At 42.2% G+C, this 14,908-nt stretch overlaps 1 protein-coding gene across 2 annotated transcripts in view; it reads left to right on the forward strand.

The window, feature by feature from the left end:
• The window catches only part of LOC134508698 (urea transporter 2-like), a 304,867-nt gene that overhangs the window by 114,105 nt on the left and 175,854 nt on the right, over positions 1 to 14,908 (forward strand). The gene's annotated exons all lie outside the window — the stretch shown is intronic.

The following is a 14,908-nucleotide window of genomic DNA, read 5'->3' on the forward strand; positions in this document are numbered from 1 at the left end:
GGTCAGTTAAATGTTTCCGGGTGGCCATGAACTAATTTAAGAAAGAGCAAAATCGACTCTGATCTTGAGCATCTGTGTGTTCAGAAGTACAGGCTGACACATTCAATAATGCAATCCCTACTGAAAAAAAAAGAAAAAAAATACATTCCCCAGATCTGTTCAGCTGAAGCTGTATAAGACTTGTTTTCATTAAGCGGTAAAATGGGTATATTTATGATCAAACAATGGTGATGGGTAAACAAATCTTGAAAAGGGAAGTATTATAAGAACTGTGTTAATAATGATTGCTTTTCCAGATTCAGAAACTCTCTTGCTCTTAGGAATACCACTAAGTCAACAGCACCTTACCCAGAGGATCATCTTTCTTCTCAAAAAAATCCCATTTATAACTTGTTTTTCTAAGTTCCGTTTATATCAAGATTACGTTAGGGAATGTGATTACACAAGAGAAATCTTGTTAAAAGGCAGTTAAAAGGTTGAGAAAAGCCACAGTTCATTGCAGGCCCTTCCCATTGCCTGCTGGAGCAAGCGTCTTCTAGGGAAAGTTATGTTCCCCTCAACAGCGCACTTGGAGATTTTGTTGCAAAAGAATTTGTTGTTCTCCTGCAGTCAGCAGGAGAGACAGCTATTCTGCTCATCTCTGGCAACACGGCGGGAAAAAAGAGGCAAAAATATTGGTGGCTGTTCAGATCTGTGTAGAATGAAATATAGGTTACCATTCTCAACCCATCTGCCTGATGACAACCTCACCATCACCTCTTGCAAGGACGCTCACAAGACGTGGGATGAGGTGTAGCAGCTCAAGACCATGGGATGGGTACACATGTACACAAAGGATGAATCATCTGCCCTCTGTCAGGTGGTGAAATGTGTCCCCCCTCCTTTGAAATACTATTTTTTCTTCGTTAGTTATAGGTAGAGACATGCTCAAATATCTACAAGGAGAGGAATGAGTCCCACCCTTACTGTTCTCTCCTACACTTCCTTCTCGCTGCCCTACATGTTGGCACAGGCTTCAGCTTGCAATGTGGACTAGATTACCTGTCATTATGTTAAAGACTGGACTTGATTGCAACTTATTCCATAGAATTTTTCTCTAATGTGACAAAGCACGAATGTATCAGTACCTCATCTGCTCATAGAAGACACCCATTTATTCCTTCCTAACCTGATAGATCTCTGCCTGTGCAAGGGAATTTAGCTGGGACACAGCAAGAAGATACAACCAAAAATGGTCTTCATCTCACATTGGTGAGGAAAAGCCAAGTTAGCAGCCAGTTTCATGCTTCTGCCTCTCCATGCTCAGCTTTTGAACATTTTCATCCAAGCATCTTGGCCTCTCTCTCTCTGACCTGTATCCTTATGCAGATTTGAGGTCTGAGCTGTGGCCACAGAGGAGACAAGAAGCAATGAAGTGCTGCTGCAATGGAAAGGGCCATCTCATCAAGGTCAGCCTCAAAGGAGTCTTGCTATATCCTTGTCTGATGCCCTCAACACGGTGCAGCATACAGCCTTGTGCAGAGAGGGACAGGCCAACAGGGCCGGGTGCCGGGGAAATCTCAGCAGGGCTGTACGGCCCTTTTAAATATGAGCAGTTTGAAGCATTTTCAGCCTCTCATATAACACACAGGAAATTGCCTGGAAACGTGTCATCAGAACAAAACACTGTGCTCAATGAGGCTTGATCTTCAATCATAGGTCATCCAGGTGAGGCATTTAAATGATGGTTAACTATTAAAAATAGATAATTCAGAGAATTCAGGAGCTCTCTTTACACTGTAGCGCTGAATGTATTAGATTCCTACAGTCTTGGGAGGTAAAGGGGAGGGGAAAGAAATCTATATTCAGTTCCCTGAGAAAAATGTTCCTCTTCATAACCATCTATAAAATATTATTGTCTTCATATTATTTAATTATTCCATATGAAGTAATTAAAAGAGAATAATCAGCCAGTTCAGCAATGATAAATGTTTCAAGCGAGAACACAAAGGAGGCTAATAAAGGCACCACCAGTCCACATCATCCTTATTAGGATCCCTACATCTTTAATTTTCTCCTATTTTTATTGTTTTATTGTTCATTTCTCTTCTCAAGAAGCTCTACTGCAACTCTGCCACTCCTTGAGACTTTGCAGCCTGCGCCAGGCTAGCACTTGAACGCTCTGAGCGTCAGCAATTACAGTCTGCTAAGGAGGACTGTGGAGAAGCTGAGTCAGGACACTACTCCATTAGTAACACCCGTACCGTGTTCACCAGCACTGCTAGGAGCACACCGTTCTCCGTGTTAACGGTGACTTTGAGAACCTACTTGCAAGCGGAGAGATTTGGCCTTCGGAGTGGGATTTGAACGGTGATCAGCCCTCGTCCTCTTTTATCATCAGTACACGTGGCGCCAATACACCGGCCCCGCGTTAAACCGTTCTTAATAATACTGCCCAACTATGCCTATTGCCATATTAAAGCATTCAAATGCAGGAAATGAAACAAGGCTGAAAGCATCCACTTTGCCATGCTGTCCTTACATCTTGCAGTGTAGTTGTCAGAGAAGGCAGGAAACGTAAGATTTACTGGCTTTTGAATACATCCTTCCACTTCTTATTCGCAGTACACGTAATCCACGAGGCCGGCTGGAATTTTTTAAGCATCACCAAGGAAGTCTGCAGGATAATTCTAATTTGGGTAGCTTCCTAAGGGAAAGAAGCCTACTGCGTTTGGGTAGTACATTGTAGATGCAAAAGTCGCGGTCTGGGACCCAGGGAAGACAACTTCTGGCAGAATTTGACATTTAACATGTGGAATGATTTTGGGTGAGCAGCTCTCCACCTTGCAAATACACTTCCTCATTTGCAAATTCTAAGGAACAATAACATTGAAAATTAATATCTAACAATTGATATCATTGATATCATTTATGTAGGCAATTAGGTCTGGTTATTTGTGAATATACTAAAGGACTTTGAATCAAATTTTTAGTCTGTAAGTTGTAGTAACATCCAATAAAGGGAGATAGTGTTATTATTATCCAGCAAATAGATTATGAAAATTTAATGTAATTTTTTTTAAAACACATCAATGATTTTGGATGACAGAGGGGAGCCGTTCAGAAAAGCTGATGTTTTCCAAAAGTGGTCCCTACTGTATGAGAACCCAGATGCCCAAAATCCAGTTCTTTGACAATAATTCTTGGTCTATACTGCCCCATGCAGGTCCTGCAGCACTAAGTGAGCATACGATTCATTTTTAAATCAATGGGTCCCTTATATTTCAAGGCGGTCGCACAGGATTCATATGTGTTCCTTCCCAACTGCGCTTTCTGAAAATCCGTCTTCCACCTCAAAGCCCCATTTCATTGCATTTCCCTGTCATTCCACCTCATGTTTGCTTAGTAATTACAGGACACAAATTTCCAGTGATCAAATCAAACTGCATTAATACGTGCCTGTGTGCAGCGCAGTGTGAAAGAGCCTTCTTTCCGCCCTTTGGGAGCTCATTATTATATACACAATCTTCGTATTTTTATTAGTCGGCCTTATGATTTGTGGGGTAAGGGGGACTGGCAATATTGTTTCACATACATCAAAGGCTGAAGCGCAGTTTAACAAGAGCCAGCAGGTTACATACAAGCCCCAAAACACTTGTTATAGGTGTGACTCGCCCAAACCAAACTAGGCAGTGAGTGTTGGCAGAAATTATTCCGACTCTCCGCAGCAGTTAGATCAGCAGCTGTAAAATGGGAATTACTCATTTTTTAAACAGTACATTTCTAAAATATCATTAATGTAAGATCTGGGTCTAGCGCACTTCTTTTTTGGCTCTGCCTTATTGAGAGAAATGAGGCATGCTTGATGACTTATATAGTCCTTCCACAAATTTCAATCACTTATTCTCCTTCTAGGATTAGTCTGCCCATAAAAAGTCTTCCTATCTTCAAATTTGTCTTCCTAATTATTTTCAGAATATTGGAGGAAAAAGGAAAGAGGAAATGCTCTGTATGCAATTAAAAAGGAAGGGAAGGAAAAGGAAGAGCTTTTCTTTTTGCTGAGGAAGTCAGTCTTCTAAGCCTTCTTAAGCACATTAATTATAAACATTTTTATTGGGTTTTCTTTGCATGGGTTTTTTTTTTTTTTTTTTACTTATTTGCTTGCTTAGCACCACAGAAAAAATCTCCCACTTTACTCAAAGGACAACCCACATGTAGTCTTCCTCAAATCCTGTCCCAGGGGAACACAGTTTTTCAGAAAATGTGTTGTAAGTTTCCCATAATTACCAGTGAGGTCATTTTTTTCCTCTGCCTTGGATAATTTATGGGGAGCAGAGACATTTGATCTGATGATTTTGCCATCCAGTGAATCAATACTGGGCTGTACTGAAGCAAAGCTCCCGTTGACTTCGTTGCAAGCAGATTCTGCAGACTGTGCCTCCCCATACTGTGTCTGTACGGGGCGCGATCACACCCCGCCACAGTCAGCGGTAGCCTTTCCATTGATCAAAATGGGTTTGGAGCAACCCCTTTAATGCACAGGCACATGTCTGCAAAGGTTCTGAGAAATGTTGACAGAAAGCAGGGATAGGACCATTGAGCCTAACCGAAGCTTGATGGGGAAGGAGGTTGCTGTTCTGCAACATTTTTTCACAATTAAAAAAAAAAATAAAAAATAAAGAAGTTTCAATTCATGATTTCTCTGAAAAAAAATACAGTGTTTTCAAAAGAAAGCCAGGTGAATTTTCATAAATCTCCATCAACAGAACCACCCCTCAGGGTACAAGAGTCTACGTAGTATCCAAGTCCCTGTTTCACCTTGAATCAAAATCATCTGATTCTCATTTTGACTAGAAAAAAATATTTTGACCCTGATGAAACTTTCCTGACAGAAGTTTAACCGAAGCAAGCACATTCCAGCTGAGAAAATGTTGCTTTGTTCCCAATTTTCCACAGGATGGCTACTCTGTCAAACACTCCCAACCACCCCTCCATCTGAAAACCAGACAGAGGAGCCAACACACCAGGTATCTAACCCCACCCCTGTGTCTGCTTTGCTAAAAGACTCATGTAAGTCTCTTAACTCTGGGCTCCTGATGGAAGAGCAAGATGGCTGTGCAGCTGCAATGTGCTGATGAAGGATGGGAGAGCCTGGACTGTCCCCGGGCAGCGGGAAGGATAATACTCCCTCCCTGCCATCTCACCACTGTAATTCCGCGCTTGGGAGGAAGGCAGCCAACGATATTTATCAAGGTCAATAATTGCAATGTTTGTTCAACTTCTTCAAAAGGTAAAAAGGTGGATGCTCACGTGTAGCGATTTTATGATTCTCAAAGAACGGCCAAAATGGCCACTTCTTTGTATAAAAATCCCACAAAGAACCACAGCCTCCCAATGGAAGGCGACAATAAATGCTAAATCAATCAAAATAACTTTTTTACTCTCTTATCTCCCCTCTGAAGCCCTTATTTTTCTTTCTCCCTGTTTTTTCATAAGATAAAGCCTCTCCAGGGATCTTTCTGCCCTGAATGATGGCGGTGGGTAGGAAAGAGAAAAAAGGTTTTCCAAAGCTTCTGACAGCCTTCCTCAGAGCTGCTGCTCCAAGTGGCGGTGACTGGCAGTACCAGTCCCTGAATGAGTGCCAGAAGAGCCAAAGCAGAGGACCATGGGGCTTGTCAGTCATACTTCATGCTGTTGCCCTTCCCAGCCCACATTCCTGGAATGTGGACCAAAATTTTAAGGACCAGCTTGCAATCCTGTGGCAATAGTGCTAACAGCGTGTGCCTGAGATTGCTGATCCCTGATCTTAACAAAAAAGGACCACCCTAAAAACATGCACAGCAACCCTCTCGCTTGGTTTTTTTTGAAGACATCCAAAAGCGGATTTTCTACTTCTTATAGTCTATGGGACCTTAGTAACTCTAATCAGCCAATACTTCTCCCTGCCACAAAAACAATCCTTGCTAAACTGTGATTCTTGCCTCTGTTCAGCTCCTCTGTAGATGCTGGAAACCATGCTACACGGTGTGACGGCTTTAGCTCAACCGCAGATGATTTGGCTTGATGCAAGAATTGCTGGGTGACATTTTATGACTCATGTTATGCAGGAGGTCAGGCTAGATGATCATAATGGCTTTAAAATTCATTAATCTGTGTGGAGAAATATCTGTGAAAGGATTAAATAGAAGTCCCAACATTTATTCTACATGACAAGTAAATTGGATTCAAACAAAGGTCATTAAAGCTAAAATGTAAACACTAAGCTGCCAACTCCAAAGTTTGAAAGGTCACACTAGCAAGTCTTATCACCGAATGAGACTGACTTTAGCTAAATTGTTATTCTTTTCCTCAAAATTTCAAGGCACTTTCATTTAAATTTTTTTTAAAAAATGAAAATATTTCCATTTGAAAGAGCTTACCTTTTAAAAATTGAATTACGTTATAATAATAGATTAAGATGGCCAATTATTTCATATTTATCTAAGAGAATTTTTGACTGAACCAGAGAGATATTTTTTCACTTTGAAGATTTTTTTGTAAGATTCCAAGATTTTGTCTCTGTTCTGGATTTTTTTTTTTCAATAACATAAAAATATTCATGGGATAAGGAAATCACTGCCTTTTGAGCACTACCAACCGTCCAAACTTGGCCTTGTGATTTGAAATTTCAAAGCATCCATGCTGTTTGATCTAAACTGAGCTCCAGACGTAGAGAAATCAATCTGTGTAGCTCTGCCTACCTTGGTAGCTGCAGTCAATGTACTGTAAAGTCTTTGTTAAATATTTAATAATTAGCTGCGGTTTAATAATGTGTGTCTGAAGAAATGCTGAAGGCTGTGAGTGGATAATGAAAGAATGCTGTGTCCTGAAACAAATGCCTTGAGATATTATATATTGTGCTGTAGTGGTTTCCTCACTCAGCAAATTGAGTGACTTTGCTACTTGGGGGGAAATAGGCAATTGTGTCTAGCAGACATCTGCTTTTGTAACCTCCTGTTTCCCAGGGAGAATCCGTTTAGAGATCTGAGCAAAACCCTGCATGGTAATCCCAGGCCCAGAAATACTTCAGTGGAAAGAGTTTCCTTCAGACTGCTCATGTTTCCACGGAATAAAGGCATCTTTTATACTATCCAGTAACAGAATGAAGCAAGACTTGTGCGCAGGCATGTCTGCCACTCCTGACATACAGACCATCCCATTAACATATAAAATTAAGTCTTGTAGACTATGGAGGTTGAGGTAGACTGTTCAGGTAGACCCTATAGACTCTTTAAACTAGTGTGTGGTTTTTTCCAGCTCTAGAAGTAGTTTAGGTCCCTGACTTGTTTAAAACAGTGCCATTCATGATGGTGAAGACCTCTTTGCAAAACAGCACTTGTTAACTCTTCTTCGGTTGGAGCGTTTTAAAGCCAGAGCTTGGATTCTGCTCCTGACCAAGGGCACAAGCTCAAAACCAGAGGAGTCGGGATATGTGAGCGTCTAACACTACGACCATATAGCTTTATGGAAAACCTTCCTCTGTTCCTGATGCTGTTTCGTGTAAAGCAAAGCTAGCAGCTCCACACCGCCAGAGTGACTATGAAGCCGACCTCTTTGACATTTATAAAATGCTGTATGCATCTGATACAAAGGACCTTAAGGGAATGCAAGAGGCGATAAATAAATAGATGAATAAAATCAGCTGAAACAAAGGCAGCATGGGGAGTTTTCTCTACAAGCCAGCTCTGTGCTGGCTGTGATTTGTATAGAGCCTTGGCAGGAGGGAGGGCATCAGAAAAGGAAACAAGGAAAAGGCACTTGCGGGTGTCTGGGTGTTGGAGGCTCTGCTTTTGTTACAGGACTGAAATGCCTGCACTGGGCACAGAGCATCCTTTTGCTCAGTTGCATCACGTGTTCAAAAGAAGCTGGTCCCTTCCCCAAAGAGTTTTCAGTCTTCACAGGCTGACTCTTCTTCATAAAATTCCGGTGCCTTTGTAATTTCTAAAGAGACAAGAGAGTGAAAGGCATTTTTAATTACTACTTCACACCGCGACGGATCTGGCTCCCCTTGCAGGAGTACTCTGAAAGGTGAAGGTGCCTCTCCTTCAGCAGAAAGTGTCTTTACAGGCCACAGAGGAAAGCATTTGTCCATAGCAGAGGACACACTGTTTTTCCTCAAAAGGGTGTGCTGCGCAGGGGTAGAGAGGATACGCGCACCATTCACTGCTTGGGAGATTCTGCAGCGCGCTCCCCCTGATGATTCATTAGGTGAACTGACCACCCCTTGCTTCGGTATAGAAGGACACGTTTCTTCGGCTTCACTTTCGGAGTATTACCTTGCTATTGCTTGATTAATTTATTTACAAGGGATAACAAGTTGATGATTCAAATGGGCATTTTGTGACAAGGCATAGGCATTTTTGATTTTGGAAGAATAATTTTTGCATGTGATGAAGGAAGAACAGTTTTTGCATATGACGAAGGAGTTCATTTTGTATAAGTAGGTTTATTCTAACTTCTTACTGGGCGGCAAATATCTTCGGCAAGAATCTGCTCTTTTTACTACCTAGTATAAAGTGAATAATCTCCCTCAATTCTATGGGACAAAGATCCCGCTCCAATCTCCAGAGCAATAAGGGAATGTTGCCCCTCGACTCCACAGCGTGGCCTTCTGGGTGCAGCAAAGAGTTCTGCAACTTTGCAAACCCCACCGCCTGCTCACAAAAATGTTACAGACTCAATAACAGAGCAGGGTCCTCCAACTTAGGTCTTCAGAGGGATATTTGGAGGAGTAACAAAGCCAAGGGCACTTTTAACCTTCCCATGGAAGTAAAGTCCGGGGGAACCGCTCACCAACTGAGGGCATCAGAATACAAGCCAGTGTGTCTAAAGAGCATGCAGTTCCAAAAAGTCATCTCCAAGTGTACCCGTAAAAAACACACACCCATACCCATATAGGAAATAAACACTGTACCAATAGATATAAAATAGTAAACTTGTAAAATATGGATATGACAAACATAAGAGGGCATAGACGCATATACAAATAGAAATAAGGAGTGCGTCATATAAATATTGTGCATCTATGGAATCGTTATCTAGTGTAATCTGTCTATAACAAACTGAGAAAATGTATATATATTTAGATATATTATGGCATTTTAAACGGCTATTCAAAACCTCCTCACACTTACACAGGCACAGATATGGAAAAGTCACTTCACGTCTCCATTTACACCTATGCAGCTGGATTCCAAATCCAGCTCCCGGTACATGAGCCCTCCTGTCCCTTGACCTCTCTCTGACCCCCTTCTACCCTTGCTGGCGTGTGACTCCCATTAGCATTAATGGCACCGCAGACACCACAGGGTAGAGCACATCTCTGAAAAACCACCAGCACGTAGGTGAACACATCACTCCTATTTTACAATCCTTACACCAACTCCCTGTAAAATTCTCTATTGATTTCAAGGTTTTACTGCTTATTTTTAAGGCGTTCAGTGGCTGTGGCCCAATATATCTGACAGATCTTTTGTCACCGTGTGTTCCTGAGGGTCAGAATCAGCAGGGTTATTAAGTCTGCCCAAGGAACAGTCCTAAACCTTTCTGGAGCTAAGGTTTTCTAGCAACAATAGGGTGTTACTGGAAGAATTGTGTCAGAGTTGTTTCTGAACTGCTCTTCCTCTCATGGCGTGTAAGAATAAAGCAAAGTAAATGCATTTTGGTACGTTTTATCCTAGTTATACTCAAGTATCTTGTGACTTCTGTTGAAAGATGCATCATTGAGGTACTGTCAAAATTATAGATGCTGAAAACTCATTAAGTTATTCAAGGCCAGTAATCTACAAGTTGGTCAAATATTACTCCTTTCACCGCATTTTTTAGCACTTTATCCAACCAAACTTGAAGACGGACCAAGAAATGTTACCCACTTTTACGCCCATAAGCAAAAGATGCTTTCCAGGGTGCACTTTTTACCCCTATGAAATTTACCCTGATACCCATCCTACATTTTCAATCGTTAATTTCCATCCATTAAGGAATATCATTCAATCTTTTGAGACTTGCATTCGGTAGAATAGTAATAACTGACCCCGAGTGAATAATTTATCATAAATAAATTTAACCTTTCCATTCAGAGAGACACGTTCACTGAGACCTGAAGTCAGGTGAGACGAATTCAGGCTAGGATGTCCAGAAGCAGAGTGTGATTCCTTCAAAATCAGGATTCAACATAACATTTATTATTTTATCTTTTTAATGCTTTTGAACCGATAAGTGGCTCTGAGTGTTTAGAAATCAAGCTGGGTTGTTTAGCTTTAATGGCCCTGGAAGCTGCACGCTCCTGTTTCGTTTCCCCAACGAGCTGAGCACAGCTCATCGTGGACCGGGCCTCATGTAACTGATACGGATCCGAATATTTCAGAGGCAGTAATAATTGAGGAAACACAGCAGATAAGGTGGATTATAGAATTTAAAAAAAAAAAATAATTATAAACCTGTTTCCTTCTGGACTACTCATCCTTGCCCAAGGCATCATTCATTTAAAAAAATAAAAATAAAAATTAAGCTTCTTTAAGATTTATTAGCTGGGTGCAGTTTAATTTTATCTTGCCAGATTCAGGCTAAACAAGTGTCCTCGCTGTGGAGGTGGCAGTCAGATTCATGTCTGTCTTGTGTGACTGTCGCCGTGTCAGAGCTCAGGCGGAGGCGATCCTGGTGATCCTGTTCCCCCGCTGTGCTAAGCGGCGTGATCCCGTGCAGCTTCCAGCGCAAAGACTCGAGTTAGCGTGAGCCTAACTCTTGCTTTCCGCCTCAACTCATGCAAGAACACATTTGCTCACGGGAAACGGCCGGGAAAAAGTCTCACGCCCCACAGAAGCAGTTGCAAGTCTCAGCGGGAGCGAAGGGGCACGGAGCACTTCTCCTGGATCTTGTGAAGCACTCGGGGTGGGTGCCACTGCTGTTTCGTGAGATACCCTCTGCAAAGCTCTCTTGTTTTTCTTCAGTCTTATTTACGGACTTAAATCCTCCTTTGTTTTCCTGAAGGACCACACGCACCTCATTGATCAGTCAATAGATCTTCAGTTTTACTTTGCTTGTTTGCTCTCCATTTCATGGCTTTCCCTGTCGTGCCCGTAGCCGTTTTCACTTAGATAATAATCACTAACTCATAAACTGGGCCTAGCTATTATACGGATGGGTAACATCAAAACGCTGCAAAAAGAAAATACCGGTATGATTTAATATTTGGATTTTTTCACCGCGGTGCCGCTGTTCAATAGGATACAGGTAGCGAGTGTTGTTTTGACAGCAGCGGCATCATTCAGAAGCCTTTCCTATTTATGATCATTGGCGAGCCCGTGGCACTTTGTGTAATGCCTCTTTTCTGCACCATTCACATCACACTTCAATGAACGACTGGACAAAAAAAAAAAAAAATAAATATTTCCCTGTATTTTCCATTGCTTTTTTTTGTGTGTCTGCGTGTCTGCAATAGTCTAACCCAGCCCGGGGAAGGGGGCAGCTCAGTCCCAGTCAAAGCAATCCCTGAGGCTGCGGACACACGGGCAGAGAGGCAAAGCTCGAGGCATAGACCCGGAGCATGTTGCAGGGTGGCAGCTGGGCACAAACCTGTGTCTGTGTGTCCGGGAGCGTGAGAAACCAGCAGCCAGGGCGTTGAAAAGCAGGCAGCAAAACGCATGGGAAAATTGCCCCTGACTCATCCAGGGAGGGGGGTAAATTTGCCATTCCTGGGGCCGGGCCAAGGCTCTTCTGGAGATTGTGACATCTGTTTGCAGCTTTTTAAAGGCAGGGCAGCTTGATTTGCGAGAGGTTAATCCATCCATGTGCCTGTAGCTGGAGTCGAGTTTGCAGAACATGTAGTGGAAGGCTTTTCAGATTAGAGGGAATATACCCAAACATAAAGACGTAAAACAAAAATGATCCTACCAGAAGTAATTACATTTCCTTTGACTTTGGTGCCACCGGGATATCAACCAAGATATAACTATCCTCCCTAATGGAAAGGATTACATGGAGATGTCTGACCATTACAAACAACGGTGCTTGCCCAAAAAGGCTCTTTCTCTCAGTTTTACATCTAACATCAGTTTCACATTTCTGTCATGGTCTCAGTGACTGGTAGATTTACATTCTCTTCTGCATATATCAGTGGCTCATAAAAAAAAACAAGCGAAGCTGCCATCTGATTGTATTTCTTCAGATACTTTAAGAAAACGGTATGAAAAGCTGTCTGCCTCCAATCTTTCTTTAGTTCCCCCATCGTTTCACTGGAAGAGGGTAACTCTGGGTTTTCCTTTAGCTTGCTTTGTTCTAGAATTATTGAGGATAATTGTAAAGTGAGGTAATAAACTTTAATGTCTTATTAAAAAAAATGTCAAACCTATAAATCATTGATATTTTCAGATCACCAAACAGGAACTTGGAGAACTCTCAGTGGTATGTGTTGTTGGTCCAGACATCCTGTATTTTATTGTTTTAAGATGCTTCTCTTATTCATCTGGTAGTTTTTTAACATGCCTCATGTTAAATTTAACATGCTTCTTTCCTTCATCTGTAGCTTTTTCTGAGCTACCCTTTGATGATGAAATATGGACCGATGTAGTCAATAGTCTTTGGCTAGAAAGTGAAAGAAAGATGTTTCTTGCTAACATCTTCCCTCAGTGGCCTCCTGTGGGCCTCTCTTTAAGCTCACCTTTCACCTCCGCAGGGCCAGCAGAGAGAAGAAATTCAGTAAGCACCAGCATCCTCTGTCATCGAGGTTTAAAACATGAGACCTCTGCACTGACCGGAGCAGCTCCACTCCCAGCCTCCGTGACACCAAGTGGGATCACTGTCTTGAAAAACCTCCTTTCAGCTGCCTGGCAGTTTCACAGCAGAGCCTTTTTCAAAACAAATTCCCTCTGGTCACACAACTGGGCCATTTCTCCCTCTTGCCACGCAGAAATAAAGGATGTGAGAAACCACAGCGCTTTCTTCTTGCTTCCCCTTGCTTCAAGGGTCCCCGTTGCCACATACCAAGCATTTACTTTTCCCTTGAGAGGGAGAAAAAGACAGAATAACAAAATAGCCACTACTTGTTTCAGCAGAAACCCTTCAGAAGATGCAGCAGTCCATGTCCTACGGGCTCTGTGCAGGAGGCGCTGGTTCACACTATGTCCTTCCAGCTTCTCAGGAGAGAAGAGAGCAGACGAGCTTGACCACTGTGTTCTGACTCTGTGTTCTGCATAAAACCTGTATGGAAGTGAGCAGCTGCTCACTTGATTGCTGTGTCATTAGGCTATAAGGACAGGCAAAAATCTTGTTCATCCTCCATACGGTTGCTATGGCACGCTATGCATTGAAGCCATTGTCTCTTGATTGTGTCTGTCATGTAGGTGTTTACTTCTGCCTTAGTCACTCCGGGCTCCCTGTAGAGATCTTTCAGGATGTGATTCATCTCATCCTGAAATAGATCTAAAATCAGTTGGATGAATCGTGCCCCAAAAGTGTTTTTTCCACCCACCCACCCTTCCCCACCGCCCCGTTGACTACAAAGGGAGCCCAGGATCACCAGCTTGGGTTTTGCCATTTATGTGGTGGATATATGAAGTTAAACAAAGCTGGATCGCACTCCTGGGGACAGGACACATTTTATTACACTGTGTGAGGCCACACGCACTGAGACTTTCTGTATTTTTTTTCTTTAAAAGTTGTTGGTAGGGGAAAAATAGAAGGTTTTCTCAATATAAACTGACAGTCCCTGTGGGAACACCCGGTTTCACTAACATTATGGCAACACAGCAAGTTGGCATTTTAAAGGGTAGTGTTGCAAAATTAGCGTCTTTGGAAGAAGGAATCCTTGAGAAAGCAGTTACCTGAAGGCAGGAATATGTGAGACACAGATGTCACTGAGGCTTCAATGCTGGGTGAGAAAAGAAAGGATTTTCATGAGAGGTCGGTTTTACCTAGCTTAGGGGAAGGGTCCATGTTGAAAGGGTCTACACATGAACTAGTCCTCTAGACTTCTCTTATCAACAAAAAATAAAAGTAAATGGAAATTAGGAAGCAATTCATCTAACCAAGAGTCAACTCAAGAATGAAATTAATTTTGCTCTAATACCTATTAGCTGCCTCACCTAAGTCTCCCTGAGCATAGTGGGATACTAGATAACTGGCTCACATGTAGACATCTGCACTGTAGACACCTATGGTTAGCTTAGATTAGTCCTCTTTAGATCTTTTGATATCTAAATTTGAAGTAATCAACCCAACATCTCTGAGTTCCAACAGACAGGAATAAGCTTTTCCAGACAGCGATCATCAGACTGTGTTGAGGCTGGGATGAATCACCTTCCACAAGTGCCCATGTCAGGACATCCCATTTCTTGCCACTGAGGTTGTGCCTTTTATTCCTCCTTTTGTAATTTACACTATGCTTTTGAGTTTATCTGTGTAGCTAGATATTTATTTCTATGTCAAGAAGCCACAGAACAGCGTTTCTGGACGAAAATAGCTGCAGTCATCTCTGGCAGATAAATGATACGTTATGTCATGTCAGTCTCACACGCTAGAAAACTTGGGGAAATCTTTTGCATATTTAGAAGTATCTTTTGTCTTCTTTGAAGCAGCTCCTTGCAAAAGGCCTGGCCATTGGAGCAGGAAGGTTATCCTGAACAGTATGCCCTCTTGTTCTGCACATGGGACTTCTTGGTTTGGTTATGACCAGAGTCCTTGACTTCTTAATATTTATGCGTCTGGAAGTAATAATAAATATCTGCATCCTCCAGAGGAGAGTCCTAAAAGCTTTGGAGGCATTAGGCACTCATCACACCCCATTTCACAGGCAGGTGGTTTGCAGCAGTGCAGATACAAGACAAAGCTGTTGCTGTTGTTACTTGGTGCCCATGTATTTCATGCAGGTATAGCCTCTTATGGGTTAGAGGGG

Source organism: Chroicocephalus ridibundus, chromosome Z (assembly GCF_963924245.1).
Source record: "Chroicocephalus ridibundus chromosome Z, bChrRid1.1, whole genome shotgun sequence".
Taxonomy (NCBI): domain Eukaryota; kingdom Metazoa; phylum Chordata; class Aves; order Charadriiformes; family Laridae; genus Chroicocephalus; species Chroicocephalus ridibundus.